Below are 13,351 nucleotides of genomic sequence, written 5' to 3'. Positions count from 1 at the left end.
CTCTATGGTTGTTTTAGTTTCTTTTTTTTTTGTTTTGTTTCGCTCTTGGCATGTAATGTATGGGCTTTGCTAATAATTACTCTTTTGATTGTATGTAAAGACGTTTGGTGTATTGGGTATCCAGCTGCATGCTCTAAGCATTGCTTTCTTCTAACAGTATTTTGATGCACTAAGCATTTTGTTTTGCCCATATTAATATCGACACGCTAAGTGTCAAGGCTGGGTTCTCTAAGCACCCATCAATAAAATTCAATGTGTTAAGTATTTAAACATTTTAAAATTTAATACACTGAGTATTAAAATTTGGCATATCAACCATTCAATTACATTGAATGTGGGCTCCAATACACTAAGTATGAGAATCATGTCGCTAAGCATGAAATCAAGTAGACTAAGTACTTAAAAATGTGGTATACTAAGTACGACGCTGGGCAACTGGGGCTATTTGCCACTTCGTCCTTAAAAGAAAAACTTCTTCAAGTTTCTAGCGTTCCATGTTCTTGGTATTCAACTCCCTTCCACTGTTTCCAACACATATGCGTCATTCCTATTTGCTTCTATGATATTATACGGGCCCTCCCATACCGAGCCTAGCTTGCCTTGAGGTTGGGTTCGACTTGCCTCGTTCCTTCTCAACACATACTCGCCTACCCTGAACGCTTTCTCCTTCACCCTCTGATTGTAATACCTTTCAGTTACGCGCTTGTATGCAGCTTGGTGTATCTCCGACTTCTCGCGCCTCTCTTCGAGGACGTCCATATTCAATCTTAGGTCTTGGGCATTACTTTCTTCATCCGTGTTGACCGCTCTCAACGTGCCAACCGTTATTTCAATGGGAAGTACAGCCTCCGTCCTATATGTTAGGCTGAACGGGGTCTCACGTGTGCTTGTTCGTGGAGTGGTTCTGTATGACCACAATACTGTCGGTATCTCTTCTGCCCAATTCCCCTTTGCCTTACCCAACCGTTTCTTGATGCCGTTCACAATGGTTCGATTGGACACTTCTGTTTGCCCATTAGCCTGTGGGTGCGCCACTGGTGTGAACCGCTGATTTATCCCTTTACTGGCGCACCATTCTCTAAAAGGGTTTTCAGCAAATTGTAGTCCATTGTCACTGACGAGCACCTTAGGTGTTCCAAATCTTGTCATGATATTCTTCCATACAAACTTTATCATGTGTCTTCCTGATATGCACGCTAGCGGTTATGCTTCAATCCACTTTGTGAACTAGTTTACTGCCACCACCATGTACTTCAGCTTTCCAGGTGCTTCCGGGAACGGGCCTACAATGTCTATGCCCCATTGGTAGAATGGCCATGGGCTGGATATGTTCTGCAGTGATACTGGCGGGTTTGCTTGGACTGGAGCATAAGACTGGCATTCCCCACACTTCCTAGTCACTCCAGCGCGTCTTGGTGTATAGTGGGCTAATATATTTCCATTCAGAGCACTTTACCCGTTAAAGCTCTGGCTCCCTCGTGTGCTCCCGCCTGACCTGCGTGCGCCTCCTGTAGCGCCTCCATCCCTCTGGTCTGATCTACGCATTTCAACCATGGTGTCGTGAACCCTTTTTGATACAGCTCCCCGTTTATCAATGCATATGAGGGCGCCTTTATATTTATTTTCCTAGCTTCACTGTGGTGGTCTGGTAGTACTCCCCTTCGCAAATACTCCATAAATGGTGTCATCTATGTGGGCCCGGTTGTTGTCAAGGTATTTACTTGCTGTTCGTCTATACTCGTTTCCCTGAGCACTTCTACCAAAACCTTCTTCGATAGATGATCGAAACATGTGGATGCCAACTTGCTTAAAGCGTCTGCCCTTTTATTTTCGCTTCGAGGTATTTGCTTAATCGTGAACTGTCTGAAGGACTGGATCAGTTGTCTCACCATTCTCACATACCTCTCCATTCTCTGATCTCTTGCCTTAAAACTTCCGTTAATTTGGTTCGCGGCAAATCTAGAATCCGTTGGAGCTGTCACAGCCTTCGCTCCCATTTGTTTGGCTAGGCGCAACCCTGCGAGCAAGGCTTCATACTCCGCCTCGTTATTTGAGGTGTGGAAGTCGAACCGAAGAGCGTAGGTCACTTCCTCTCCCTCTGGGCTAGTCTAGATTAAGCCTGCCCCCGAGCCTTCCCTGCTGGATGCCCCATCGGTATATAGTGTCCATGAACAGTCGTTGGCTGGGACCTCCTCTACCGCCCAGATTCTGTCCTTGGCTGAGCTTCCTTCGTCTGGAATTTCGAGCAAGAAATCATCTAGTACTTGCCCCTTAATGCTTGTACTTGGACGATAACTTATCTCATGCTCCCCCAGCTCAATTGCCCACTTTGCTAACCGGCCCGATGTTTCTGGCTTAAGTAATATCTGTTTGATGGGGCAATTTGTTAGTATCTCTATTTGGTGTGCTTGGAAGTAACGCCTCAAACGTTGCGCCGCGTAAATGAGCGCCAGGACTAGCTTTTCCAGGGTGGGGTAATTGAGTTCAGGACCCTGTAATGCCCTACTCACAAAGTATACCGGCTTCTGCTCTCCTTCCCTTTCTACGGTCAACACCGAGGATATCGCTTCGTTTGAGGTCGAGAGGTACATTTGCAGTGTTTCCCATGGGATGGGGCTAGCCAGTGTAGGTAGCTTGTGTAGTGCTTCCTTAATCTTCTGGAGCGCTTCTTCCGCCGCGGCTGTCCATTGAAAGTTGTTCTTTTCAATACAGCCTTTCAGTGTATGGAATAGTGGCATGGCCTTGTCAGCGGATTTTGAGATGAACCTACTCAAAGCTGTGAGCTTCCCATTCAAACCCTACGCGTCCCTGAGGGTGCCTGGGGGTGGTGTCTCCATAAACTCGTCCACTTTAATTGGGCTAGGTTGGATGCCTTGTTTGGTAACATAGTATCCTAAGAACTGTCCTTCTTCTACCCCGAATGTGCACTTAGCCGGATTCAATTTCATTTTGACCCTTTCCAGTGTTCAGAAAGTCTCCTCGATGTCCTGCAACATTTTGTTTTCATGGGAGCTCTTAATCACCATATCGTCGACATACACCTCGATATTCCTCCCAATTTGCTCGGCGAAGATCGAGTCAACCAGGCACTGGTATGTGGCTTCCGCGTTCTTCAAACCGAAAGGCATCTTGGTGTAACAAAAGGTGCCATGATCCGTGTAGAACGTCGTTTTCTCTTCGTCATGATCACTCTCAGAATCTGATGATATCCCTTATATGCATCCAGGAAACACTTTAGCTTAAACCCTTGCAGGTATTCCACTTTCTGGTCGATCTCCGGGAGGGGATAGCAGTCCTTGGGACACGCTTTGTTCAAGTCTGAGAAGTCAATGCACATACGCCATGATCCGTCTTGCTTGCGCACCATAAACGGATTAGCGATCCAGGTTGGGAAAACTGCTTCCCTTACTATTCCGGCCTCCGCCAGCTTAGCCACCTCTGCGTTAATTGCCCTGTTGCGGTCCCCACCTTGGACCCTTTTTTTCTGCTTCGCTTCCTTTGTCCCTAGTTTGATCGCCAGTTTATGCTCAATGACCTTCCTATCTACCCCCACCATGTCTGTGGGGGTCCATGCACATATGTGCTTGTACCGTTTGAGTAAGCCGACTACTGCTTCCCTCACGTCACCTGGGAGGTTGTGACCAATGCTGATCGGCTGGTCAGGGTATCCTTCGTTGATTATTTCACTTCCTTTTGTCGGGTCTTGTCACGGCTTCTTTGTTTCTTTAGTCATCTCTGCTGGCTTCATGACCGTAAAGCACTGCAATTCCCTAGGAGGGGTGGCGACTACCATGGCTGGGCCTGCCGGATTGTCGAATTTCAAGATTCCATGCATGGTCGACGGGACCGCTCCTAGCTTTAGGAGGGTCGTTCTCCCCAAGATGATGTTGTGCTCTGCCGAATGTCGAATGACCACTAAGTCAATCAGGACCGTCTTCTTTTGTTGTTTATAGTGGCTGGTGATTGTCAGGGGGAAGTGAATCGTGCCCAGCGGCCACAGGTTGTGCCCGGTGAATCCGACCAGCCTCCCTGCCTCAGGTTGTCTTCCATTGATCTGGGAGAAGCCGGAAACAGTGCTCATAAATTATATCTACTGAACTCCCTGTGTCGACGTAGACTCTATGTATGGTCACATCTTTGATGGAGGGTTGGATTACCAATGGGTTATCACCTCTCCATCCCTCAGGACGGGGGTCTTGCACGGAGAACGTGAGCATCCACGCCGGGGGTCCGGGGATCCATTGGTTTGGCGACTGTGCTTCCCTACTTCTTTTGTTACGTATCATGAATATTTCCTTGGCTTGAGCTCCTTCTCGAGGCGCGTTCTTGGCATTTTCAGCGTCAAATTTGGCTCGCAAACTCCGCGCTATTTCCACCAACTCTCCTTTGAGCTGCTTTTCCTCCATTTCCTTCTTGAGTACTGAACAACTGGCAGTATCGTGTGTCTTACTTTTGTGGTACTCGCAATACCGGCTCTTGGGTGACTTGGTTGGCTGTTGTTTCTCTGATACCGTATACACCTCCGGTCGACGACTCCGTCTGTCATCTCTATTGAATGACCGAAATCTAGCTCGAGGCCTCCTTACCTGGCCAAAGTGCCTACTTCCCCCTCGAAAGTCTGTGTGACTTGGGTTGTGGCGTTTAGTCGTCATAGCATTTAGGTATGCCTGTTTTGCTGCCTCGCCTTCTTCTTGCCTCAAATATCGTTCTACCTTCTCCTTTAACTCAGCCCTTGTTTGGGGTTTCTTACCCATAAGCTTTTGTGACAAGGGGCCTGGTAAAATTCCCCATGTGAAAGCGCCAGCTATGAGCCCCTCGTCGTGTCCCGGCACGTCTAACGTGGCATTTATGAACCTGGTGAAATATTATCGCACGGTTTCACCCTCCTTTTGCTTACAGCCTATTATGGAATGAGAATCTCCTTTGTACTTTCGTAGCTGCATGAAGTTGGTAAGGAATAAGTATTTAAGTCTAGCAAAATTTGATATGATGCTTGGACGTAACGTCTTGAACCATGTGCCTGCGTTGCCATCCAGAGTAGTCGGGAAATATGTACACCAGAACCTCTCGTCAAGCTTCAGAGACGTCATTGTCCACTCATACGTGTCGATGTGGCTGTCTGGGTCGGTAGTGCCATTATAGGTTTTGAGTGTTGGTAGTTTGGCCGTGTTTGGTATTTCGTACTCTAGCAACTATTTGACAAACGGGGATGTAACGCTGCGAGAAAGGCAGTCTTGGGTTGGAACGATTGATGTGCCTTGCGACTGGTGTTGGAGTTTTAAACCGCATGACGACGATGCATGATAGCCTGGACTTGGTCCGTAAAAGGGGTGTTGTTGGAATGGCAACTGGAGAGGATAGCCAGAGGGGAAAGGGTGTATTGGTGTTAAATGGTTGATTGTCGAGGCCTGGTGGAGGTTATGGTTGGAGGCAATGGTCGGTCCGGCCATCGAATAGATAGGTGGTGTATGAGCTACCATAGTCTGCGCCAGTGGGGGTAGGGAAAGCATCGGGCCCAGTCCACCCTTCACTTGATTGAACAGTGGCACTGAAAACGGAGGCTGACTGTTGAAAACTTGGCCTGGTGGTAGCATCGTTGGGTGGACCGACGGTAGTTGCTGCGTTGGTGGTACAAAGAATGGCGGCATCTGAACGGATGTGGTTAAAAGTAGCCCCGACGGCGCTGTTGTTGGTTGGTGAGTTGCCGGTTGCGGGGCGGTGTTGGTGGCTATCGTAGAACCTCCCTCACCTAGGGTTGCTCTGTTGACCACCGTGGGCAGCGGTGTTTCGTCCAACGTTGACATGGAGCATATGGGACTAGCCTGATTGCCATCGTGTCCATCGCTGCCGTCGGACGCCATTGATTCTTCAGCCTTCTGCTTTAGTTTGTGTTCTTCGTCTCACAAACGGATGGCGCCAAATGATGCGACCTAAGCTTCAGTCGGATTAATACTGGTGAATCAGGTTCCTCGTTGCCTCTGCAAGATCACAAGAAAGAGAGGCCGTCAGCCGTTTCCCGGGAGGGTGCTCCCGGAAGAACGCTCTGACAATCAAGTTAGAAGGTATCCAGGGTTTGTGGTATCTTCTTTTGGAGAGAAGAGCTTACCTTGTGAGTCCGAGGTGCATCCTTTTATACCTAGCGCTTTTGCCCAGTCCGTACTGGACAGGATCGCTTTTTGGAGAGACAAGATCAGAGGCGCTGATTGGAGGATCGTGCATCCTCAACCGTTAGAGCGCTCTTATTGGCTCTGTCGGTAATGGCCTGATCCACTGTTTGTCCCCTGATTGTCTCTTTTGTCTTGGAGATGGGAGCGTTCTTTGGCGGGCGCGAGCCCCTCGCCTGGGCATTCTGTCCCCAGAGGCGTTGGCGGGCGCTGAGCCCGCTGGGCTTAGACCGGCTGGAACGCTTGGCGCTCTGGTTAGGCGTGATTATGTCGTGCCGTCTTAGGCACGTCATCATATCTTCACCAATGGAACCTCCTTGTTACGCAGGACTTTCACTTTCTTTTCCAAGACGGAAACCGGCCTCTCAATATAATTCAGGCGCTCATCAACCTGAATGTCATCCAGTGGTACTACTGCCTCCGGGTCCATAATACACTTTCGCAATTGCGAAACGTGAAATGTGCTGTAAATTCGGCTGAGCTCATCTGGCAGCTCTAGCCTGTAAGCCACCTTGCCAACCCTGGCAATGATCCTGGACGGCCCAATATATCGGGGTCCCAATTTTCCCCTCTTCCTGAAGCGGATCACACCCTTCCAAGGCGAGACCTTCAGGAGTACCATATCACTGACCTGAAAGTCTAACTCGGAGCGGCGCCGGTCAGCGTAACTCTTCTGCCGACTTTTAGCAGTCTGCAGCCGCTGCCTAATCTGCTGAATCTTCTCGGTAGTCTGCAAGACCACCTCCGTCCGACCCATCACCCTGTGACCAACCTCACCCTAACAAACCGGGGTGCGACATCTCCGCCCGTACAATAGCTCGAATGGCGGGGCGCCAAAGCTGGAATGATAGTTGTTGTTGTAGGCGAACTCTGCAAGCGATAGGTGGGAATCCCAGCTCCCACCAAAATCAATGACACACGCCCTCAACATATCCTCGAGGGTCTGAATGGTCCGCTCACTCTGACCATCAGTCTGCGGATGGAATGTTGTGCTGAAGTGCAACCGTGTGCCCAGCTCCTCGTGAAACTTCTACCAGAAACGGGAGGTAAACCTGACATCTCGATTAGAGACAATGGAAACGGGAACCCCATAGCGAGACACGATCTCGCGAACGTACACGTCGGCCAATTTCTCGACCGATGAGGTCTCCCGTATGGCCAAGAAATTGGCACTCTTAGTCAATCGATCCACAATGACCCATATAGCGTCAAACCCCTTCGCCGTCCTCGGCAACTTGGTAATAAAATCCATCGTGATCTATTCCCATTTCCACATGGGGATCTCCAGGGGCTGCAGCTTGCCATGCGGCCTCTGATGCTCAGCCTTGTCCATCCTACAGGTCAAACACCTCTCGACGTACCAAGCGATTTCTCGCTTCATGCACGGCCACCAATAGCTCAAACTCAAGTCCCGGTACATCTTGGTGGCCCCGGGTGAATAGAGAAGTGAGACTTATGAGCCTCCTCCATAACCGTCTGCCTAACCCCACCAGACGCCGGAACCCAAACCCGACCGCATCGGTTCAATAATCCCCGACTGTCCTGCTCAAACCGGGTATTCTCACCCTTGATCCTCTCCAGCTTCCAATTCTCTGGTCGCATGCCCTCAACCTGGGCATCTCTGATCAAACTCACAAGCGGAGAGTCCATTGCTATCCTCATACATACCACTGGGGTGGAAGACCTAGCTGACTTTCGGCTCAAAGCGTCCGCAACCACATTCTCTTTACCAGGGTGGTAAAGGATCTCGCAATCGTAGTCCTTGACTACATCCAGCCACCTGTGTTGCCTCATGTTCAGGTTCGGCTGATCCATGATATATCTCAAGCTCTTGTGATCCGTGTAAATGGTACATCGGACCCCATAAAGGTAATGTCTCCATATCTTGAGGGCGAACACCACCGCCCCTAGCTCAAAGTCATGCGTAGGGTATCTCGTCTCATGCGGCTTCAACTGCCGCGACGCATAAGCTATCACTCGCCCTTTCTGCATGAGGACCACCCCTATACCTGTGATGGATGCATCACAGAAAACTACAAAATCCTCTACTCCCTCCGGGAGTGTCAAGATTGGGGCCTCGCACAACCGCTGTCGGAGGGTCTCAAACGCCCTCTGCTTCTCAGGGCCCCACCGGAAATCCACCCCCTTCCTCGTCAGACGAGTGAGGGGTACCGCAATTTTAGAGAAGTCCTGTATGAATCTCCGGTAGTACCCTGCCAATCCCAAAAAGCTTCTGATGTCTAAGGGAGATTTCGGAACCTCCCACTGCATAACCGCCTCGATTTTGGCCGGATTGACCAAAATCCCCTCCTGGTTAACAAGGTGTCCGAGGAACTGGACCTCTCGTAGCCAAAACTCACACTTCGAGAACTTGGCGTACAGCCGTTCTCGTCTCAGAACTCCCAATAACTCCCGTAGATGCTCCTCATGCTGCTCTCGGGCCTTGGAATACACCAAGATATCGTCTATAAACACTATAACCGAGCGATCGAGCATCGGTCTGCAGACCCGATTCATTAGGTCCATGAACACTGCTGGCGCGTTGGTGAGCCCAAACGACATCACCACGAACTCATAATGTCCATAACGAGTTCGAAACACGGTCTTCTCTACGTCCTCCTCTCTGACCCTGACCTGATGATACCCAGACCTAAAGTCTATCTTGGAAAACCAAGACGCGCCCTGCAACTGATCGAAGAGATCGTCTATCCTCGGGAGTGGGTAACAGTTCTTCACCGTTAACTTATTCAACTCCCGATAATCAATGCACATCTGGTGCGAACCGTCCTTCTTCCAGACAAAAAGAATCGGTGCTCCCCAGGGAGAACTGCTAGGTCGAATGAACTGCTTGCCTAGCAGTTCCTGTAGCTGTGACGACAGCTCCTACATCTCTGGCAGTGCCAATCGGTACAGCGCCTTAGCGATAGGGGCCGCACTTGGCACCAGGTCGATCCTGAACTCGACCTGCCTCTCCGGAGGTATCCCTGGCAACTCCTCCGGAAACACATCTCAAAACTCCCTAACCACCGGAACATCGGAAACCGAAATCTAATCCCTGGCTCGCATATCCAATACATACGCCAAGTAACCCGCACCCCCGTGCTGAATATACTGCCGAGCCCTGGCGGCTAAACAAAATTCTGATCCCACTCTGGTGCCCTCGCCATATACAATCAACTCTCCCCCACTTGGGGTTCGAACCACTACCCGCTGACCCTCACAGTCAATCATGGCACTGAAACGACTGAGCCAGTCCATCCCCACAATCACGCACACATTCCCCATGGGGATCAGAATTAAGTCAATCGGAAAAGGTACCGCGAAGATCTCCATCTCGCACCCTCGATAGATCGAAGAAGCAGAAACCCCGTGTTCGTTGGCGATAGAAACTCGCAACGGACACTCTAGCTCGCCTACTGGCACTCTGAACTCCCTACTAAATGTCTGAGATACAAAAGACCAACTCGCCCCCGAGTCAAATAAAACCAATGCAGGTAAGGAGTTCACTAGGAACGTACCTAACCACAAGCACAATAGATAAGCATACAGGAGATATAGTAAATGAGATAAAGGATAGAAACATACCAACAACCACATCCGGTGCTGCCCTGGCCTCCTCGGCCGTAAGCTAAAAGGCGCGCCCCTGAGCCTTCGGGCGCTCTGCCCTACCCTGCCTCCCATCGGTAATCCTCAGTGTAGCCGACGTTGGAGCCTGCGCCGGCTTGGCCGCAAGCTGTGGACAGTTGGTCTTCACGTGACCAACTTGTTGACAATGATAGCATATCCTCATATCCGAGGCAGGGGCAGACTGACGGCAGTCCCTAGCAAAATGCCCCTCCTTGCCACACTTGTGGCACCTGCTACTAGCTCGACAAGCCCCAGTATGACCCTTGCCGCACTTTCCACAAGTGCGGCCCTGCTGACCCCCAATCCTATAATCAACGGTCTTAGACCGCTTCGGCGCCGGCTGTAATTGCGCCGGGGCTGGCCGCTGCTCCCTCAACTGTAGCTCGATCTCCAACTCACGCCGCCTAGCGGCCTCCTGTAACTCCAATAGAGTATCACATCGCTGTGTGGCAACAAACTGTCGAATATTAGTCTTGAGCATGCTCAGATACTGTGTCATCTGGGCCTGCTCAGACGCAAATTCAGGGAAGAACATCGCCCTCTCAGTGAACATGCAGGTGATCTCCGTCACCGTCTCTCCATCCTGTCTCAGACTCAAAAACTCTTGTGCCAAACATTACCAATCGACCTGCGGAATGTAACGGGCGCGGAACATGTCCCGGAACTGATCCCAAGTAACCGCAGCTCTCTGCTCATCCGAGTATGACCCTGTCGTCGGCCTCCACCAGTCCTTGGCCCCGAGCCTCAGCATGTTCAGGGCGCACCTAACCTTTTGGTCAGTAGGACATGAACACGTGAAGAAACAACCCTCCACTTCGGATAACCACCTCATGGATCGAATAGGATCCTGGGTACCGTCAAATGCCGGGGGCTTCTTGTTATCGAAGTCCTGGTACTGGAAACCCCTACTGACTCCTACCCTTGTCGCGGATAGATCTGATGCAGCTGCTGCGGCAGCTGTCTCTGCGAGAGCCGCGTAGCGCTCATCAAAGTACTCAACCATGGCGGTCTTAATCGACCCGAACATCTGCGGCAGCTGTGCCCGGAACATACCAGCAACCTCATCATGCAGGATCTCTCGAATCCTGGCATCCAACTCGTTCGTACCCATCTGCATCATCGGCTCAGGTGTTGTTGGCCCCTCCTGGCCTTCGTCTCCTGACCCAGATCCCGAACCTGATCCAGTTGTTGGATTAGTGTCTAAGTCCATAACTATAATTGGTATGTACTTGACCCGACTCGACATGGTCCATTTGGGTTGCATGGCATCAGAACATTTGGATAGACCGTTTATGAAGAAAAGACATTTTGTGACATATTAATATATTATAAGTTCTAATATATTAATATGAAATCATGTTATTTAATTAGTATTGATCAAGAATTAATTTGGACTTAATTTAGTGATCAAAAAGAGACTAATTAAATATACGGGGATTGATTGTGTAAATCATTCATTCTTATATATGTGGGCTTATGATCCAAGATTCCTTTATGTTTGGTTTAACCCATGTGGTGATCCATGGATACTCCATGGAGGTTAAAACCCATGGAGCATAAGGAATGGGTAAAGTCATGAGTTACATGGTGTAACCATAATAGCCACACTATATAAGAACCCCTTTAGTTCAAGAAATTGGCACTAGTGATACATATTTTGAGGGCTAGCCAATTTGAACATGTATGTGTTCTTCTCATGGTTATTCCAAGAGTTCATGATGTTGTGTGAACCATTTGAGGTGTCACACTTGGGGCACTAGGCTCTCAAGCTTCATGGAGTCAAGCAACAACAACAAGGTATGTATTCTATCTATTTTATTATCCTAGATCCAAGGTATTTTGGGTTGCATGTACACTTAGGAGTGTTAGAATGCTCAAAACCCAACAGTGGTATCAGAGCCTAGGCTTGTTTTCAATTATACTTGACGCAAATTGCTGAAAAATGCTGAAAAAGTCGAATTTCGGGCATTCTGGGCACTGGACTCGCCAAGTCCACTGATGAACTCGCCGAATCCATGAAGAAAATCATCCTACTCCACGAGTAGGTTGATACACTCGACGAGTAGGAGCCCCAGACAGCATATTTTCGAGGTTTTTGGCTAGAAATGGACTAGGAACATTACCCTAAGCTGTTTTTGGACTTATAAACTTGTTTTTGATGTGGTAATGTTCATACTAATCCAATTTCAAAGATAATTGTCAATAGATTCATGTTTTGTATTAGTTTAGTGATTAGGCTAATTACATGAAAAAGTTTGATTTGAATTATCTTTATCTTATGAGTTGCTTAGATTAATAGAAAAGTTAATTGATTATGTGTTTTCAATCCATTTTAATCTAAGATTTGATTCTAAAATGTGTTTTTGTAACTTGTCCTCAAGTTATATGAAAAGTCACATTTAAGTTTCATAAAACTCATAAAAGTTGGTAATGGTTACAAAAATGAAGAGTCTTGTCCTCAAGTTATGGAGGTTCAAGAGTCACTTCATTAAGTAATAAAATGTGTAACCTTAAATAATTCCATAAGTTATAAAATAAAGAAAAGTTACATTCTTTTATTAGTTTAAAGTCTTCCATAACTTGTCCTCAAGTTATGGAACTTGAAGAGTTTTTTAATTAAAACTAATTTAAACACATAAGTTATGGAATTAATTAGTTTTGAATAGTTTCAAAACTTGCCCTCAAGTTTTGGAATTTGAAAAGTTTCACTTATGAATACTTTAATTCCAAGTTAGCCCCTTAGAATTTTAAAAGTTAAAATTCAAACCCTTATACTATTATTATAATTTTAATTATATAGATATGTATAAGATAAAGTCAATCTTACCGTTAGTAGGCCTCATTCACGAAGCCGGTCTATAAGGGGGGTATAAGGTTACTGCCTATAAAATGGCAGTTTAATGGGTGTCCACTCTCACCCACCGCTTCCTTGACTGGTGGAGGGTCGTTAGCCGAACGGGTAGGAAAGGACTATAATTTTCCCTTCATTAAAAGTATTAATGATAAATACTAAGTAACTAAACATTTATAAATTCCCAATCATAGTTACTTAGGAAAATGTGAAATTGGTGCTAGCCCATAAAATTACACTTTGTACCTTACCAAGTCGTTAGTGGAGCGTGTGTGGTTAACCGGCACACTAACATGGACTAGTAAGACTGGCAAAGGGTAACTTAACTTTATTATAGATCGGTGGAGCGTGTGTGGTTAACCGGCACATCGATTAGGTAATATTGTTGAGGGTACCAAGTCAATTTGTATGGTTATTCACACCTTGTTTGTGATCCTCGGCATCCCAGTCACAAACTTGAGAGGGCACAATCGAGATTCAAACATGCCATTGAAAGTTCAATGTATCTCAAAAGATCTAGGAGTTTCAAATCCAATTAAAACTTAGTTATATTTCGTTTTTCATGGTGGAAATTGGTAAATCGTCATTTACCTACCTTCAACTATTTTATAACTTGGATTACGGCATCCCTCTTCCAATTATAAATAGGTTGTTGGATCCTAGCCTTAATATTTCATATTGGGTGTTATATTAAGGACTTTAGATCAAC

At 47.6% G+C, this 13,351-nt stretch overlaps 1 pseudogene; it reads left to right on the top strand.

Annotated features, from left to right (window-relative positions):
* LOC145163795 (G-type lectin S-receptor-like serine/threonine-protein kinase At2g19130 pseudogene) overlaps positions 1–13,351 on the top strand; it is a 31,755-nt pseudogene that overhangs the window by 6,329 nt on the left and 12,075 nt on the right.

This window comes from Lactuca virosa, chromosome 3 (assembly GCF_052849685.1).
Source record: "Lactuca virosa cultivar CGN04683 chromosome 3, Lactuca_virosa_CGN04683_v6, whole genome shotgun sequence".
NCBI classification, from domain to species: domain Eukaryota; kingdom Viridiplantae; phylum Streptophyta; class Magnoliopsida; order Asterales; family Asteraceae; genus Lactuca; species Lactuca virosa.
The sequence above is the reverse complement of the archived record's forward strand: the minus strand, read 5'-3'. Positions and strand labels throughout refer to the sequence as shown.